Consider the following 20871-nt stretch of genomic DNA (forward strand, 5'->3'; position numbering starts at 1 on the left):
CAGTTCCCATAGCTCTGTGTGCTTTTATTGTGTAAAAAAAACGATTTGATACATATGCAAATTAACCGGAGATGAGTCAGGGACAGGACTTATCTCCGGTTAATTTGCATATGTATCAAATCGTTTGTTTTACACAATAAAAGCACACAGAGCTATGGGGACTGGGTATTGCGGATGTGCTAGCGGCCATCTAGCAACCCATGGCCTCAGCTCTATACACAAAATCCCGGTGACAGGTTCCCTTTAAAGGATTTTTACAGAGGCTGATGGCATATCCAAATATTGTATAGCTGCAGTGTAAGCATGATTGGAGTCCATCTCGTCAGGAAAGCTTTACCCAATTCAAGTTTAGGTTGAATATGAAATTTTTAAAGCGAGCCTGTCAAACAGGCTCAGTGAGGACCATTTACCAAGCTCTTTCCTCCAGTCTTGATAAATGTTCCTCAGTGTCTTGAAGGTGCATCTCATCTGAATGTGATGGTGTATTTTATTACTAATCTTTTGTATCATTCTGTAGAAAAAGTACCTTTAATCCATATGCAAATGAGCAATTAAGTGCACCAAGGGCGGGTCCAAACTGCTGTGTGCACCCTTGCTCCTCCTTCTTCCGTTGCCAGCCCCCCTCTCCTTGATTCACGGGGTCAGGAGAGATGACTATTCAGGAACCTGGCCCTGTCAATCAGGAAGGAGAAGGAGGGGTTGGAAAAGGAAGCAGGAGGAGGAGGACAAGGGTACACAGAGTGGCTTGGGTCCACCCTCGGTGCTCCGAACTGCTCACGCAGTGTATTATCATCTGTGTTTCAGCATAGAATATGCTAAATATTTTTGGACTATATTACCACGTAAAATACACATAAAAACCACTGCCAAAATACATTGCATTGATTTAAATGGTAATTTTGCACTGTAGCTCACTTCACACGGGCGTAATTGTCTGCGCACAGATCTGAAAGCCACGTCTTGTCACCCCTCGCGTATATATTCTGCGATGAAGCTGCTGCAGGTAGCCCGTCCTGTTGCATGGACAGGGAATCATGCATGCAAATTTCAAGTTCGCTGCAAGAGTCCAAGGGTCTGCAAAGTCCACTGCAAATAAAGATTTATAACGTTTATAGCTTTGTAATTGAAAGAATTAGCTACACTTTCCAGACCTGATTGTAAATCTGTTAAAGGCAGATTCAATCCGTTGATACCTGGGTGTTATCATTATTTTTGTCATTAGGATATGTCCCTAAAACTCTGGCACTGAGCAAACATATACGAGAACAGACCATGATGATTTATTTCCAGGAGGAAACGTTCTAGGAAAAGATGCCTATGGAGAATTCACGTATTTATATAAACAAGCAGGAGAGCTGACAACTGCCCATTTTTTAAAAGTAAATTTTGCATCATCAGCCATTCTATATACGTTGCGTTCTTTCATATTCCAAGTGGTTTCTGTCTCTAAACTGTCAGCAGAATTCAAGATGAACAAATGTGTTGGTGAACTAAAGCTAAATTCACAATGTGTTGGCATTATCCATTTGGGGTATGCACTGGGAAAGGCCCTGGCACATAGGTCAGATGTATCCATAGGCCCTCATTCACTCGTATGCCATTGTTTGGCTAAATAGTGGTGTACGTCAGACAGTACCTCCGAGTAGACCCATAGGGTCCGGGTTCTGTATAGTGGGTGGATATAGTGGCCTCCAGTAGAAACCTTTTTAAGACGTCTTAATGGTACAACCACATGGCGTAGTCGTGATCCGGTCGGGTCGCAGCCATCTGCGGTCAAGAACTATGTGACCAATTAGGCGTCAGCTTCCTGATATTTAACCAGGTCATCTGAATTCTTAAAAGCCGCGCCGGACCTAATTCAGGCCACCTTTAAAGTGAGGTCTTCATTAGTTAAATATCAGGCCGCTGCTGCCTAATTGGCCGCATGATTCCTGACCACAGCTGGCCATGACCCGAACGCATCATGACTGCGCCGTGTGGTTGCACCCATCTCATTAGAGTTGCACTTGTATTCACCTTGCAGTCTACAGCTAATATTGTTGTCTTATTGTAATATGCACCCATTCAAGTGTTAGAAATGAGAGCAACCACATGGCGAGGGATCAGGACAATATGTAGGTGCTTTAGGCCCTTTCGTTCTATAGTTGAATTGTGTAGTAACTGTAACGATGACCCTGCTAAAATAAGTAGGAATCAATACAGTCCAGTAATTTGCCCATGTCTGGGGGGCTAGTTTGGCTGCAGTGGTGATAGAACTGGGCAGCTTTTTTCCTTTGTGTCCACGACTCACACAAGCTAATAATACCATATGCCGGTGAATGTGTAGCTTCACTTTAATATTTGTTATGTATTGCAAGAAAAGGTTCATAAAGTACATGCAGATAAATAACACTCTGATGGTTGTAAGAACATTGATTTGTGCGTCTTCCTTTTTCTTAAAAATGACATTTTCAGTCCTGGTGACAAGCTGGTGTTATCAAAGAACTGCTGCAAGGTGTATCGGAAAAAGAAGGTAAAGATGGGAGAATTGTCAGATCACATCCTGCCAATGATGGCCATCTAGAGGCTTTAGATTATTGGGTTTGTCTTGTTTTGTCCTTTCAGTAATTAAATTACGTCTGGGGCATTATTGTCCCTTGTCTGATTTATTTGCTCTTTTCAAAGCAGGATTTTCTTTGCTTTTATGAAAGGCAATAACCCTGGCCAGCAACTTAGCAGGATGTGTTCCCTCTAATCCAATGTTTTACAGAGAGCAGCAATGCCTTTTCTAATGTTTCTTTTATGTTCTCCACTTAAAATGGGGCTACTTTACCTGCAGCTTCTTTTTCACCCTGCGATCTACTGAAACACTGTTAAAGATTCTGACTAATGGGCCCCCACTGATCCTGAGGGTATTTTCACAATGTGCATAGTATTGAGCTCTCTCAATCATCCACCAGTGGTTGGTCATTTTACCCGTTATTACTACTGTAGGGAATTTGTGTCTATTTTACTTGATCCGTTTTTTCAAAATGTTTGCAAATTAGGGTAGTTTCACACTTGCGGAAGAGGATTCCGGCTTCCATCTGACAAATGCATTGCAATACCGGATCCGTCTTTCCAGTTGTCATCCGCAAAAACGAATCCGGTATTTATTTTTTTCTCATTTCTAAAGGTCTGTGCATGCGTAGATCGGGAAACCGGATCTGTTTTCCCGAACACTTAGTACCGGATCCGGCATTAATACATTTCAATGGAAATTAATGCCAGATCCGGCATCCCGGCAAGTGTTCAGGATTTTTGGCCGTAGAGAAAACTGCAGCATGCTGCGGTATTTTCTACGGCCAAAAAAATGTAAGAGGGACTGAACTGATGCATCCTGAATGGAATGCTCTCTATTCAGAATGCATTAGGATAAAACTGATCTGTTTTTTTCCGGTATTGAGCCCCTGTGACGGAACTCAATATCGGAAAAGCAAAACACTAGTGTGAAAGTACCCGTGAAAAGGAATATTAGTTTAACATCTTTCAGTTTCTAGATATATTCAAGAAGGTAAAATATAGTTATGAGTTTTAGGCCTCATGCACACGACCGTTTTTTTTTAAGGTCCGCAAAAAGGGGGTCCGTAGGTCCGTGATCCGTGACCGTTTTTTCGTCCGTGGGTCTTTCTTGTTTTTTGGAGGATCCACGGACATGAAAAATGAAAAACAAATCTAAGTCAAGTTTGCCATTGAAATGATAGGAAAAAACGGACACGGATCACGGACACGGATGACGGACACGGATGACAATCTTGTGTGCATCCGTGATTTTTCACGGACCCATTGACTTGAATGGGTCCGTGAACCGTTGGCCGTGAAAAAAATAGGACAGGTCATATTTTTTTCACGGCCAGGAAACACGGATCACGGATGCGGCTGCCAAACGGTGCATTTTCCGATTTTTCCACGGACCCATTGAAAGTCAATGGGTCCGTGAAAAAAAACGGAAAACGGCACAACGGCCACGGATGCACACAACGGTCGTGTGCATGAGGCCTTAGGCTTTGATCACAGAGTCTAGTGAACCAGCCAAATGAGGACTGCATCCACAGTGTATGGCTGGGGCTACACAGTGACTCGGGTCCTGCAAAGTTTCAGACAAGTTGTGCAACAAAGTACATGTGTGCAACTTGCTGTCTCAGAGCTATTTTAGTTTGCAGTTTGGCTGGAAAGAAAGAATACTGCAAAATTGCAAACCAAACCGTCACAATTGTTGCTAATGCTGGCAAGGTTGCATGCGACCTGAAAAATAAATCCTACAGTATTAGAGTTGTGCAGCAATTGAATAAGGTCTCAAATTGCAGTGCAATTCTTTTGACATTTGCTAGATGCAGTGTTCAAATGAAATAGGTTCAACCAATCCAAAGTACATAGAGAGTCTCTTGACGTAGTCAATCACTGGTTTAACAGATCTGGACTCAAAACAAATCTCTGCCCATATATCCTGCATTTTACCAGAAAAGGAGCACAAAATAGTAAAGTACCCCAAATATTTTCAAATCCCCAGAATTTTATTGTATTTGTAGCATGTAGTAATAAAAACTGGTTTCCCGTCATGTGCCCGACCCGGGTTTCACCTCTGCAGTGCTCTAGACAAAAAAAAATGACCAGGAGCGATTGGCTCCTAAATTAAAAAATTTAGTCGCCAAATTACATTTTTTAGTCGCCAAATTTAAAATGCATATAATAAAAAAAAAAGGACTTTGAGAAGATGAGACGCAGGTCACAGTAGTGAGCCAGCACTACATACAGGAGAAAACAGCACCACATACCTCTCACATCCAGGGACATCTTCTGGGGGACAAGGTGACTAAGGCTACTTTCACACTAGCGTTCGGGCGGATCCGTTCTGAACGGATCCGCCCATAATAATGCAGACGGAGGCTCCGTTCAGAACGGATCCGTCTGCATTATATTAGCTAAAAAAAGCTAAGTGTGAAAATAGCCTGGGACGGATCCGTCCAGACTTTCAATGTAAAGTCAATGGGGGACGGATCCGCTTGAAGATTGAGCCACATTGTGGCATCTTCAAACGGATCCGTCCCCATTGACTTACATTGTAAGTCTGGACGGATCCGCACGCCTCCGCACGGCCAGGCGGACACCCGAACGCTGCAAGCAGCGTTCAGCTGTCCGCCTGTCCGTGCGGAGGCGAGCGGAGCGGAGGCTGAACGCCGCCAGACTGATGCAGTCTGAGCGGATCCGCCTCCATTCAGACTGCATCAGGGCTGGACGGCTGCGTTCGGGTCCGCTCGTGAGCTCCTTCAAACGGAGCTCACGAACGGAAACCCGAACGCTAGTGTGAAAGCAGCCTAAAAATGGCGAATTGCGTGGTTTAAAGGTTTTTTTTCTGTTACGGCCTTCACCGAGCGGAAATATTTTTTTATTTTAATAGCTCACACTTTTTGGGACGTGGCGATATGTAATATGTTAATTTTTTATTGTTTGTAAATTTTATATGTAAAATGTTTTTTTTGTTTAACTTTTTATTTAATAACCATTTCTTCCCTTAGGACTAGAACCTGGATCTTTTCATCCCTTGTGCTATTCACCCTGATAGAGATCTATCAGGGTGAATAGGATCTCACACATCTCCCTGCTGCCCTGTGCACACAGCAGCAGGGAGCTGAACATGGCAGCCAGGGCTCCAGTAGCGTCCTGGCTGCAATGGTAACGATCTGAGCCCCAGCAGTGTAATCTGCCACTGCCACCAATGGAGGGGATGGGACCCTGTGGCCACCATATAACAATGAGGGGGGGGGGGGGGGGTGAGGCTTTAGGGGGGCGCACTGCATCACCAATGAATGTAATTAAAGAGGACCTTTCGTGGGTCCAAAGAATATTAACTTATTAGTAGTAGGCTGCATAGAGCGGCGCCCAGGGATCTAAGTGCACTTACTATTAGTCCTGGGCGCCGCTCAGTTCACCCGCTGTGGCCCCCGGTAATTTCAACATTCAGAGCAAGGAGGAGGAGACGCCAGTGTCTGTCCTTCCCCCTGACAGCAGCGCTGACCAATCACAGCGCAGAGAGAGGGAGAAAAAAACAACTCCCTCTCTCTGCGCTGTGATTGGTCAGCGCTGCTGTCAGGGGGAAGGACAGACACTGGCGTCTCCTCCTCCTTGCTCTGAATGTTGAAATTACCGGGGGCCACAGCGGGTGAACTGAGCGGCGCCCAAGACTAATAGTAAGTGCACTTAGATCCCTGGGCGCCGCTCTATGCAGCCTACTACTAATAAGTTAATATTCTTTGTACCCATGAAAGGTCCTCTTTAACTCCTGTCGGCAGCGGTATAACAGACCCGGCACCCGGCCTCAATAACAGGGCATGCGATCTGTGGCACCTGAGGGGTTAATTACCGCAGATCGCATGCCCTGTTATTGAGGCCGGGTGCCGGGTCTGTGATACCGCTGCCTATACTTATGTTTTACATTCATTGGTGGCGCAGTGGCGACAGCTCCTCCCCTCCTCCTCCCTGCTATCTGCTCATTGGTGGTAGTGGCAGCCGCGTCACAGTGGAGAGGGAGGGACCCCTTCCTTCTCCACTGACTGTGCTGTGCTACTGAAGAGAACATAGGCTGCGCAGGAGCGCGGCGGTACTAAAAAGTCTTGTCGCCATCTGCAAATTTTAAGGCGCATTGGCGACCGTTTTGGTCGCCATCTGGAGCCCTGCTCTGCTTCGTCAGGGGAACTGTCCCTGATAAAGCAGAGGTGAAACCCAGATTGGGCATATGACGGGAAACCAGTTTTTATTACTACATGCTTATGATTTTATGACATTTTGTAAGTACAATAAAATGCTGAGGATTCGAAAATATTTGGGGTACTTCTAGGGGAGGGCGATATAGATGATATGCGATATAAACAATATAAATCTGGCCAATGATAGAGATTTCATTTATATCGCCATATCGCAGATCGCAGTAGAACATGGCATGCGCCGCTCTCGCCACTCACCATGTTCTCCTGAGCCGTCACAGTGGAGAAGGAGGGAGTCCCTCCCTCCCCACTGTGTGCGGCTGCCGCTGACCACCAATGAGAACAGAGAGGAGGAGCTCTATTAGGGTGAATAGGACAAGGGTTCTAGCTCCTAAGGAGGCTAATAGTTATTAAATAAAAAGTAAAAAAAAAAGAGAAAAGTTTAACCCCCCCGAAATATAGAATATATCTCGATATATATCATTTATCGCACATGCTTAAAATGATATCGCAATATAGATTTTAGGCCATATCGCCCACCCCTAGGTACTTCACTATTTCGTGCTCCTTTTCTTAATTAAATGCAGGATATAGGAGCAGAGATTTGTTTGGAGTCCACATCTGTTAAACCAAGTCAAGAGACTTTCCATGTAAGAAACACAATGTAAAACATTAAATTCCACAGTTTCTGTCACAGAAATATAATTTTCTTATAATTTGTATAGTCTAACAAATCACAAAGTTAGAGTTGTTAAACCGCCACAGGACCAGAACCGCTCAAGGGGTTACAGCAGTTACTTATTTTTCTCTGAAAATAGAACTGAATGAGGACTAACACAATATGGCCGCATAATTGTATAGATGCCCTTCATGTGCCCGGTTGTATTAGGCAAATACAACATTTGTAAAAGCCCTTCGAAGAAGCAGAGGTTACACGTGGGTAAATGGGCTGCATACAGCGGCGTGTTAGTGAGATCTATTACACGGCCTGGAAACATGCCGGGACATTGTAGGAAACACTGCGTATTGCTCATTATGATGGCTTTTGTAAGTGAGTTAATAATCCTGTCAGAGCCTGGTGAAAGTAGCATTGCTATTATAGTATTAGCATTAGTTTTTATAAATATTTTATACCCTGGATCTAATCTGAAATGTAATTACACAGTGTAGGGTGATCACGTCTTGAGTCATTTCCGTGCCACTTAAATGTTTATAAAATATAGATTACTGTAACATTTTCTGTTTCCTAAGAAAAGCCCAAATGAGAGCGTCTGGTACCCGAGACAAATTTATAAAATTACAAGACAGGTTTTCCTTCTGGTAAGCTTTAATGCATATTAATAATCCTATAAAAACACCAAAAGCCATAAACTAAACAGTAAATTGTAATAGAGTATAACTAATTCAGTATTCCATACTCCCAAGCTGATTGAAGCTGTAATATGTGGCCATGAAATTGACAAGCAAGGACATTCATCTCATCCATTATTTGGGTTCAACACATTTGTTGACATATGTAAAATAATTGACATACAGATGCAGAATGTCAAGCACTGGTCAATACAGGAAGGCAGCCTCAAAATATATACAGTTGCAAGAAAAAGTATGTGAACCCTTTGGAATGATTTGGATTTCTGCACAAATTGGTCATAAAATGTGATCTGATCCTTATCGAAGTCATAACAATAGACAATCACAGTCTGCTTAAACTAATAACACACAAAGAATTAAATGTTACCGTGTTTTTATTGTACACACCATGTAAACATTCACAGTGCAGGTGGAAAAAGTATGTGAGCCCTTGGATTTAATAACTGGTTGAACCTCCTTTGGCAGCAATAACTTCAACCAAAAGTTTCCTGTAGTTGCAGATCAGACGTGCACAACGGTCAGGAGTAATTCTTGACCATTCCTCTTTACAGAACTGTTTCAGTTCAGCAATATTCTTGGGATGTCTGGTGTGAATCGCTTTCTTGAGGTCATGCCACAGCATCTCAATCAGGTTGAGGTCAGGACTCTGACTGGGCCACTCCAGAAGTTGTATTTTCTTCTGTTTAAACCATTCTGTTGTTGATTTACTTCTATGCTTTGGGTCGTTGTCCTGTTGCAACACCCATCTTCTGTTGAGCTTCAGCTGGTGGACAGATGGCCTTCAGTTCTCCCGCAAAATCTCTTGATAAACTTGGGAATACATTTTTCCTTCGATGATAGCAATCCGTCCAGGCCCTGACGCAGCAAAGCAGCCCCAAACCATGATACCACCACCACCATACTTCACAGTTGGGATGAGGTTTTGATGTTGGTGTGCTGTGCCTCTTTTTCTCCACACATAGTGTTGTGTGTTTCTTCCAAACAACTCAACTTTGGTTTAATCTGCCCACAGAATATTTTGCCAGTACTGCTGTGGAACATCCAGGTGCTCTTGTGCAAACTGTAAACGTACAGCAATGTTTGTTTTGGACAGCAGTGGCTTCCTCTGTGGTATCCTCACATGAAATCAATTCTTGTTTAGTGTTTTGCGTATCGTAGATTCCCTAACAGGGATGTTAGCATATGTCAGAGACTTTTGTAAGTCTTTAGCTGACACTCTAGGATTCTTCTTCACCTCATTGAGCAGTCTGCACTGTGCTCTTGCAGTCATCTTTACAGGGCGGCCACTCCTAGGGAGAATAGCGGCAGTGCTGAACTTTCTCCATTTATAGACAATTTGTCTTTCCAATATAATCAATTTTTTCCTGGGAAAAAAACAAGGGTTAACTGCCAAACAAAACTCAAAATGAGTTGCCCTGATTCTGTAGTTTGCAGAAACACCCCATATGTGGTCGTAAACTACTGTTTGGCCAAACAGGAGGACATAGAAGGAGGGGAACACCATATGGGTTTTGCAAGGCAGATTTTGCAGGACTGGTTTTGTTTATACCATGTCCCATTTCAAGCCCCCCCCCCTTGCACCCCTAGAATAGAAATTGCAAAAAAGTGACTCCATCTAAGAAAGTACACCCCTCAAGGTATTCAAAACTGGGTTTACAAACTTTTTTTAACCCTTTAGGTGTTCCACAAGAGTTAATGGCAGATGGAGAAACAATTTCAAAATTTCTATTTTTTGGAAAATTTTCAATTTTAACCCATTTTTTCCAGCAATAAAGTAAGGGCTAACAGCCAAACAAAACTCAATATGGGTTGCTCTGATTCTGTAGTTTGCAGAAACACCCCATATGTGGCCGTAAACTACTGTACGGGCACACGGTAGGGCGTAGAAGGAAAGGTGTGCCGTGTGGTTTTTGGAAAGCAGATTTTGCTGGACTGGTTTATTTACACCATGTCCCATTTGAACCCCCCCTGATGCACCCCTAGAGTAGAAACTCCATAAAAGTGACCCCATTCTAGAAACTACAACCCTTAAGGTATTCAAAACTGGTTTTACAAACTTTGTTAACCCTTTAGGTGTTCCACAAGAGTTATTGGCAAATGGAGATGAAATTAGAGAATTAAAATTTTTTGCCCAATTTTTTATTTACTCCATTTTTTCCATTTACAAAGCAAGGGTTAACAGCCAAACAAAACTCTATATTTATTGCCCAGATTCTGTAGTTTGCAGAAACACCCCATATGTGGCCGTAAACTACTGTACGGGCTCACGGTAGGGCGTAGAGGGAAAGGTGCGGCGTGTGGCTTTTAGAAGGCAGATTTTGGTGGACTGGTTTATTTACACCATGTCCCATTTGAAGCCCCCCTGATGCACCCCTAGAGTAGAAACTCCATAAAAGTGGCCCCATCTAAGAAACTACACCCCTCAAGGTATTCAAAACTGGTTTTACAAACTTTGTTAACCCTTTTAGGTGTTCCACAAGAGTTATTGGCAAATTGAGATAAAATTTGAGAATTTACATTTTTTGCCAAATTTTTTATTTACTCCATTTTTTCCAGTAACAAAGCAAGGGTTAACAGCCAAACAAAACTCTATATTTATTGCCCAGATTCTGTAGTTTGCAGAAACACCCCATATGTGGCCGTAAACTACTGTACGGGCACACGGTAGGGCGTAGAGGGAAAGGTGCGGCGTGTGGCTTTTAGAAGGCAGATTTTGCTGGACTGGTTTATTTACAGCATGTCCCATTTGAAGACCCCTGATGCACCCCTAGAGTAGAAACTACAAAAAAGTGACCCCATTTTAGAAACTACAGGATAGGGTGACAGTTTTGTTGGTACTATTTTAGGGTACATATGATTTTTGGTTGCTCTATATTACACTTTTTATGAGGCAAAGTAACCAAAAATTTCAGTTTTGGCACCATTTTTTATTTTTTTTTGTTATTTACAACATTCATCTGACAGGTTAGATCATGTGTTTTTTTTTCATAGAGCAGGTTGTCACATAACAAAGCATTTAAAAAAAAAAAAAAGATTCTTTAGTGTCTCCACATTCTGAAAGCCATAGTTTTATTTATTTTTTGGGCGACTGTCTTCTGTAGGGGCTCATTTTTTTCGGGATGAGATGACGGTTTGCTTGGCACTATTTTGGGGTGCGTATGACTTTTTGATCGCTTGCTATTACACTTTTTGTGACCTAAGGTGACAAAAAATTGCTTTTTTTACACCGTTTTTATTTTTTATTTTTTACGGTATTCACCTGAGGGGTTAGGTCATGTGATATTTTTATAGAGCAGGTTATTACAGACGCGGTGATACCTAATATATATACTTTTTTTTATTTATGTCAGTTTTACACAATATCATTTTTGAAACAAAAAAATCATGTTTTAGTGTCTCCATAGACTGAGAGCCATAGTTTTTTCAGTTTTTGGGCGATTATCTTGGGTAGGGTCTCATTTTTTGCGGGATTAGATGACTCTTTGATTGGCACTATTTTGTGGTGCGTATGACTTTTTGATCGCTTGCTATTACACTTTTTGTGATCTAGGGTGACAAAAAAATTGCTTTTTTTACACCGTTTTTATTTTTTACGGTATTCACCTGAGGAGTTAGGTCATGTGATATTTTTATATAGCAGTTTATTACGGACGCGGTGATACCTAATATATCCACTTTTTTTTTATTTATGTAAGTTTTACACAATGATTTCATTTTTTAAACAAAAAAAATCATGTTTTAGTATCTCCATAGTCTGAGAGCCATAGGTTTTTTCAGTTTTTTGGCGATTATCTTGGGTAGGGTATGATTTTTGCGGGGTGAGATGTCTGATTGTCACTATTTTGGGGTGCGTATAACTTTTTGATCGCTTGCTATTACACTTTTTGTGATGTAAGATGACAAAAAATGGCTTTTTTTTTACACCGTTTTTAATTTTTACGGTATTCACCTGAGGGATTAGGTCATGTGATATTTTTAGAGAGAAGGTTAATACGGACGCGGCAATACCCAATATATAATTTTTAAAAAAATTTATTTAAGTTTTACACAATGATTTCATTTTTGAAACAAAAAAAATAGTGTTTTAGTGTCTTCATAGTCTGAGAGCCTTAGTTTTTGGGCGATTGTACTATGTAGGGGCTCATTTTGTGCGGGATGAGGTGACGGTCAGATTGGTACTATTTTTGGGGGCATATGCCGTTTTGATCGCTTGGTGTTGCACTTTTAGTTATATAAGTTGACAAAAATGGCTTTTTTATACACAGTTTTTATTTTTTATGGTGTCTATCGGATGGGGTGGATCATGTGATATATTTATAGAGCCGTTCGTTACGGACGCGGCGATACCTAATATGAGTGTTTTTTTTCTTTTTTATTAGAAAATCGGGAATGGGGCTTTTTTTTTTTTTTTTTACTTGAAACTTTATTTTTTCATTCAAAACACTTTTTTAAACTTTTTTTTTTTTTTTTTTTTACTTTATTTCTGTTCCACTCTTTTAGGGGTCTGTTCCCCTCTGCAATGCATTACAATACATCTGTATTGTAATGCATTGCTTGTTAGTGTATGACACTGAGTCATACACTAACAGGTTGCCTTGGAGACCCAGCCTGAGGCTGGATCTCCTCTGCTCCCGTAGAAGGCAGTTCCTGATGCCGTGCAGGGCATTGGGCAGCCTCTGCACGGCATCTGGCTGCCTTTTCACGCATCGGGTCCCCGCCACAGCAGCGCGGGGACTCGATGCGATCACTCACCTGCACTTCTATGTCGCGGTCAGTGCGGACCGCGGCATAGAAGGGGTTAATCCGCCGGCATCGCTGTAAACAGCGATGCCGGTGGATACAGCAGGGGCCCGGCTACCAGGGACTGCCGGACCCCTGCAGTGATCGGGCGCGCACCGCGCCAGTGCCCGCCTGATCATCCCGCCGTACATGTACGGCGGAATGCATTCTGGCAATGCATCCCCCCCCCCCCCCCGTACATGTACGGCGTTCTGCACTAAGGGGTTAAAGCTGACCTTCAGCAGTGAAGAAAAATGGCTGGGTTGTTATGGAAACCTGGTGTAAAACTGTGTGTATGTGGAGACTAAGGACCTACGAGTTTCTATTTACTGATAAGGGACATGTGACTGTGTGTATGGCAGTTGGGATATGAAGGGAAAGACCTGCAGGCTTCTATTGGCTAATGTAGGTCATGTGATGTGCCATATTTGCATTTTTGGGGAATATCTCAGGAACGGTACATGCTAGAGAGCTGAGACCCCCACAAGATTTCTTTCCAGGTAGCAAGGGATGTGTATACCAAGTTTCTTTGAAATCGATGGTTGCCTTTTCGAGTGATTGCGTACCATATATATATTTTTATATATATAGATTATAGCAATAATTAGTTAAAGGGGTTTTCAGAGACGTATACTGATGACCTATCCTCTGGGTAAGTCATCGGTATCTACTCATCGAGGATCCGACTTCCAGGGCCCCCACCGATCAGCTGTTTGAGAAGGCACGTGTAACGTGTGTTGTGACCATAATTGCATTAACCCTGACCGCGGCACGTGCGGTATCCTCACGTGTGTCGGTGTCCAATGGGGTCCCCGCGCTGCTGTGACGGGGACCTGATGGCAGGGGCTGCCTTCTGTGACAGTGGTAATACACTTACAGCCAATGCATTACAATACAGAAGTGTGGGACAAAAAATTAAGTGAAAAAAAGTTAAAAAAATAAAATTTAAGTTTCAAGTAAAAAAAAAAAAAAGAACATCCTTTTCCCAAAATGAAGTTAAAAATAAATAAATATAAAAATAGGGAAAAAAAAAGAAAAGTAGACATTAGGTTTGAAAAAAACTATGGGTCTAAGACTATGGAGACACTAAGACAGAAGAAAGAAAGTATACATATTAGGTATTGCCACGTCCTTAAAGGGAACCTGTCATGTGGATATTTGATTATAATCTAACGAATTATATACAATCATTAACTACTAGAGATGAGCGAACTTCTGTTTTAAGTTCGGCGTCTAAAGTTCGGGTGCAGGTTAGCGGAGAATCCCGATATGGAACCGGATATGGATTCCGACTTCCGTTGTGGTCCGTGGTAGCGGAATCAATAGTGGCCGATTATTGATTCCGCTACCACGGACCACAACGGAAGTCGGAATCCATATCCGGTTCCATATCGGGATTCTCCGCTAACCTGCACCCGAACTTTAGACGCCGAACTTAAAACAGAAGTTCGCTCATCTCTATTAACTACTAAAAAGTACCTTAGATTTAATCACTTACTGGTGTGACAGATGGTTACCTCATAATATACAGTTACACACAAAGATGCCACATGCTAATGAGCTGATTTGAGTCCAGCGTGATGTCATTGAGTCCAGCGTTTATTTAATTCAGAGATATAGCCACTCCCCTGCCCACCTGCTGCTGAGTCATATGGAAAAAAAAACTGTCAATCTGCAGCCGGTAGGCGGGGAGAGTCAGGCGCTCATAAATATTCATGACTCCTCATTATCAGCTGGAGCTTTTCAATACAAGATGTTGGCAGATTGACTGGGTCAATTAAAGAAAGTGACCCAACATTTTGCTAAGAGAATCAGTCACTTATTTATGTTGCCCTTAGTTAGAACACCATAAAACTGGTGACAGGTTCCCTTTAACGACCTGCTCTATAAAAATATCACATGACTTAACCCCTCAGTTGAACACCGTAAAAAAAAAAAAAAACTGTGTCAAAAGTCACTTTACATCACAAAAAGTGTAATAGCAATCAAAAAGTCATACACACCCCAAAATAGTACCAATCAAACCGTCTTCTCATTCCTCAAAACATGAGACCCTACCTAAGACAATCTCCCAAAAAATAAAAAAAACCAGTGGCTCTCAGAATATGGAGACACTGAAACATGATTTTTTATTTAAAAAAAATCTGTTATTGTGTAAAACATAAATAAATTATTAAAAGTATACAGAATAGGTATCGCCACGTCCGTAAGAACCTGCTGTATAAAAATATCATATGAACTAACCCCTCAGGTGAACACTGTAAAAAAAAAAAAAAAAAACGGTGTAAGAAAAGCAATTTTTTTGTCACCTTACATCACAGAAAGTGCAATAGCAAGCGATCAAAAAGTCATATGCACCCTAAAATAGTACCAATCAAACCATCATCTCATCCCGCAAAAAAAAGAGCCCCTACATAAGACAGTCGCCCAAAAATTAAAAATAAACTATGGCTTTCAGAATATGGAGACACAAAAAACTAATATTTTTTTTTTTCAAAAATGCTTTATTATATAAAACTGAAACAAGCAACCATAAAAGTTGTCATATGTGGTATTGTCACGTCCGTAACAATCTGCTCTATAAAAATAGCACATGATCTAACCTGTCAGATAAACACTGTAAAAAACAAAAAATAAAAACGCTGCCAAAACACCAATTTTTTGTTACCTTGCCTCACAAAAAGTGTAATAAAGAGCTACCAAAAATCATATGTACCCTAAAATAGTACCAACAAAACTGCCACCTTATCCTGTAGTTTTCAAAATGGGGTCATTTTTTTGGGAGTTTCTACTCTAGGGGTGCATCAGGGGGTCTTCAAATGTGACATGGCAGCTTAAAATTATCCCAGTGAAATCTACTTTCCAAAAACCATATGGCGTTCCGTTCCTTCTGCGCAATGCCGTCTGCCCGTACAGCAGTTTACGACCACATATGGGGTGTTTATGTCAACTACAGAATCAGGGCGATAAATATTGAGTTTTGTTTGGCCGTTAACCCTTGCTTTGTTAGTGGAAAAAAATTGATTAAAATGGAAAATCTGCCAAAAAAGTGAAATTCTGAAATTTCATCTCCATTTTCCATTAATTCCTGTGGAGCACCTAAAGGGTTAACAAAGCTTGTAAGATCAGTTGAGGGGTGTAGTTTCTAAAATGGGGTCATTTTTGGGTGGTTTCTATTATGTAAGCCTCACAAAGTGACTTCAGACCTGAACTGGTCCTGAAAAAGTGGGTTTTGGATTTGCTTCTAAACTTCTAGATCAAGATTTGGTTATAAACTTCTAAGCCTTCTAACGTCCCCAAAAAATAAAATGGCATTCACAAAATAGTCCAAACATGAAGTAGACATATGGGAAATATAAAGTAGTAACTATTTTTGGAGATATTTCTATTATGAAAGCAGAGAAATAGAAATTTGCAGATTTTTTTTTTTTTGTAAATTTTGTATTTTTTTTTTAAATAAAAATGAAATTTTTTGACTCAATTTTACCATTGTCATAAAGTACAATATGTGATGAGAAAACTGTCTCAGAATGGCTTGGATAAGTAAAAGTGTTTTAAAGTTATTACCACATAAAGTGACACATGTCAGATTTCCAAAAATCGGCCTGGGATTTAAGGTGAAAAGTGGCTTGGTAGTGAAGGGGTTAAACTGCTTAAAAGGGTATTCTGTTTAGAATAGGGCATAACTATTACACTGGTTGTGGTCCTAATCCAAGTGGCCAACTCTGCATTGTATGTGCACTGCAGTGCTGTTTATGAACTGCGGATATGAGCGTTATCAATGAGCTTATTGTGTTCATGAGTATCGACAACCATTGTCATTGTGTCCACATATGGACCTTGTACTGTACCATAATGTATGCACATGTACCCTGTACTGTACCATCATGTCTGCAGATGGACCCTGTACTGTAACATGTCTGCAGCGGGACCCTGTACTTGACCATCATGTCTGCAGATGGACCCTGTACTTGACCATCATGTCTGCAGATGGACCCTGTACTTGACCATCATGTCTGCAGATGGACCCTGTACTTGACCATCATGTCTGCAGATGGACCCTGTACTTGACCATCATGTCTGCAGATGGACCCTGTACTTGACCATCATGTCTGCAGATGGACCCTGTACTTGACCATCATGTCTGCAGATGGACCCTGTACTGTACCTTCATGTCTGCAGATGGTCCCTGTACTGTACCATCATGTCTGCACTTTAAATACTGGTACAATACAAAACCTGAAATGTGTTTGGGAAAAGCCCTAATGCTTTAGTGTTCAAAACATATCTTACCCCCTTCACCATTTTTTCCAGGCCTTTGTAATTTCCCTATAGTTTCAGGCAAAAAGGTCACGGCTGTAACAGCGTCCTCTGTGCGACGCTGTCCCCCTGCTTACTGCCGCGGTTCCGGGCACCGTGCTCATCTGTGATCGTGGTCTGTGCTTCCCTGTCTCTACTGCAGCTTTGGGTTCTGCCTGTGTGGTTATTATTACCTTTGAAGATTCCGCTCCACAACTTCCATTCAACCTGAACACTGCTTGAACTCTGCTTCGGTTGTGGCAGTACGCATCACTCCCTGGGCGGGGCTGAGTTGTGTCAGGTGATCTTGTTAACCTAACCTGGGTCTCCTGCAGGTACTTTAGTAGATCAGCCCTCTAGCCAGACGCCTCAGTGTCAAGGTCCTAATCTTGTGCTAAAGAGCTTGCTTACCACTTGTGTTCCTGACTTTGTGCTTCGTTTTTGGACTTTGTTTATCTCCTATCCCAGCCTGTTGCATCGCCTCTCCTGTTGCCGACGCGGATTGTCTGACCTTGCTCCTGTGCTGCCTGCCATGACCCTTTGCTTGTCCTGACTACGTCTCTGGATCATCCTCCGGTTCCTGTCTTGTTGCTCCTGGTCACGACCCTGCCTGGTTTACTATGTCTGTACTGTCGGTACCTTCGCAGGTACCTCCTGGTCTGCCTGGACCAGCTGTCACTGACAGGTTTACGCTCCAGAGTAGCCCCTGCCAACTACCGACAGTCAAGCCTCTCTTCACCATCTGAGGCTCTAGTGAAATCCAGGTAGTTGCTTAGTCATGCCACTCTGGAGTATTGCTAGTTAGTGGCCCAGTGGGTTCACATCCGCTGTTCCGCTCAGCAATCACAAGTATAATCCTCAGACCACTTGCATCCATATTCAGTCAGTATTTTTAAGGCAAAATCAGCAGTGGACTCTACAGACAAAAAGTATAATGGAAAGATTTGATCCTCATCTGTGTTGTGGACCCACTCCAGGTTTTGGCTTACAAATGGTAATGAAAAATACTGACCAAATACCGACCTGTGAAAGTGGAGTAAGGGTGTCTTCGCACACAGCAGATTAGTTGCTGAACTCACTTCCATTCATCTGAGTTGTGTTCCGCTGGCAGAATTTGCTGAAATTTCTGTGAACGTGCGCCTAGTATCTCTGTAGTATATGCAGAACTTCCCATATATCATTTGCCTTGTGAAGGAGTAATACACATGTGCCAACTGCTTTTACAAATTGGCGCACTTCACTCATTTTAGTAGCCCCCCCGCCCTGCTTGTTATCCAGTTGTGTGACGATCTCCAGTTGATATGGTTTTTGTGCCTATATTTTATGACCGTTTGTTTTACTGTTATTGTGTTGGAGGCATATATGGAAACTGAACTAGAGGAAGACTTCTCAAATGGACTCGAAGAGATGTTTTATTTTGCCGCTCCTCCTGCTGATCACATTTGACTAGCACCTACCGAGTTCTCAGAGACGTTGCGTCGATTAATCAGTTGTGTTTAATTGCTCCGTCCTCCACGTATATAAATATGTCACTTTATCACGTGCGGCATCGCACGCTAAGTAATGACATTACTTAAGTTAATTTTGTTTTCAAAATTCAATAATTCATCTGAGAGGTGTCAGAATAAGACTCCTGTTAATGATACACCGCTCATTGCTGAAATCAATTGTGAATAATTAGATTCTACTGGGAAAAATGATGAAGCAAGCATTGATCTCCGAACAGTCGCATGATACCAAACATTTGTAAACCTGTTCAGGCAGCTGAGAATACAAATGTGCCCTGATCTCTTGTTAATAAGAAAAAGGAAAATCAATGATCTTACCTTTATGTTTGGAGATCATTGCATTGTATGTAAGCAGAAAAAAAGATATTTCACTGAGAATGTTTTCCCCTGTGTAGGAATAAAGCAAAATCAGCAGCTACAGCGTAGTCAGCCATTTTGTTGGCCAGTATGTAAAGATACGCTAAAATTAAAGGGATTGTCTCACTTCAGTAAATGGCATTTATCATGTAGAGAAAGTTAATACAAGGCACTTCCTAATGTATTGTGATTGTCCATATTGCTTCCTTTGCTGCCTGGATTCATTTTTCCATCACATTATACACTGCTCATATCCAGGGGTTACGACCATCCTGTAATCCAGCAGTGGTGGCTGTGCTTACACACTATAGGAAAAGTGCCGGCTTCTCCAGTGGCCAGGACCGTTAGAGTGCGCACAAGCACACATGCACAGTAGCTCCCATCCTGGCCACCTCATATCTGCACTGCAGCGGTGGTTGTAACCCCTGGAAACGAGCAGTGTATAATGCAATGGAATAATGGATTGAGCTAGCAAAGGAGGCAATATGGACAATCAGAATACATTAGTAAGTGCCTTGTATTAACCCCTTAGTGACCAAGCCGGTTTGGGCCTTTATGACCAAGCGTTTTTCTTCCTTTTTCCATGGTCTCGTTCCAAGAGCTATAACTTTTTTATTTTATCGTCTATATAGCTTTATGAGGGCTTGTTTTTTACGGGACAAGTTGTAGTTTTTAATGGCGCCATTTTGGGGTACACATAACTTTCTGATTAACTTTTATTAACTCTTTCTGGGAGGGAGATGGGAAAAATAGCAATACTGCCACTGCGTTATTACATTATAAATTTTACGGCGTTCATTTTTCGGTACAAATAACGATTACTGTGATACTAAATACTTATAATTCTCTTTATGTTTTTTTGCAATAAAACCCCTTTTATTAGCCAAAAAAATGATTTTGCATTGCCACTTCACAAGACCCATAACTTTTTTTTTTTTCCTATGGAGTTGTGTGAGGGCTTGATGTTTGAGGGACGACTTGTATTTTTCATTGGTATCATTTTGGAGTAAATGCCACTTTTTGATAGTTTGTTATTACTTTTTTTGGGTGGAAACTAAGAATAAATTAGAAATTCTGTCTTTTTATTTTATTTTTTATAGCCATTGCGCCCGGCATGTAAAGGGTTAAAAAGCCCGGATCGGCACTCCTGCCGGTCCAGGCTGTTAGAGCAGGACCCCGACTCTCATGTGACAGCCGGGTCCGCGCTCCCTGCTGCGCGGGGGAGCCGTGCAGCGCTTAGACTGGACCGCCGTAAAAACGCGGCGGCCCAGCCTAAGGCCCCTTAGTGACCGCCGTAAAAAAGGCGTATGGGTGGTCACTAAGGGGTTAACTTTCTCCACATGATAAATGCCACTTCCTGAAGTGGGACAACCCCTTTAATAATGAACATAAAATGATATAAGTAATGACGATAAACTCTCTATACACTACTCATAAAGTTAGGGATATTTGGTTTTCAGGTAAAATTTATGGAAAATTCACGTTACAGTGATATTATATCATGAACGTAGGGCATTTAAGTAGAAGCATGCAATGGGGATTTCCTCATCTCAAACTGTTTATTGACGCAAAAGCCAACACCAGTGGTGGATATACTCCCACAAAAATTTCAATATCTCAAAAACTTGTCATGTGGCCTTGAGCATCAATTACAGCTTGACAATGACGTCTCATGCTGTTCACAAGTCACTTATTGTCTGCTGAGGCAATGCATCCCACTCTTTTGAGGGGCGGCCATTGAGGTTCTGGGGTACAGAGTTATGAACCTCTACACGGCGACTCAACTGACCCCATACGTTTTCAATGGGATTCAGGTCTGGAGAAAGTGTAGGCTACTC

Source organism: Bufo gargarizans, chromosome 5 (assembly GCF_014858855.1).
Source record: "Bufo gargarizans isolate SCDJY-AF-19 chromosome 5, ASM1485885v1, whole genome shotgun sequence".
Classification (NCBI taxonomy): Eukaryota; Metazoa; Chordata; class Amphibia; order Anura; family Bufonidae; genus Bufo; species Bufo gargarizans.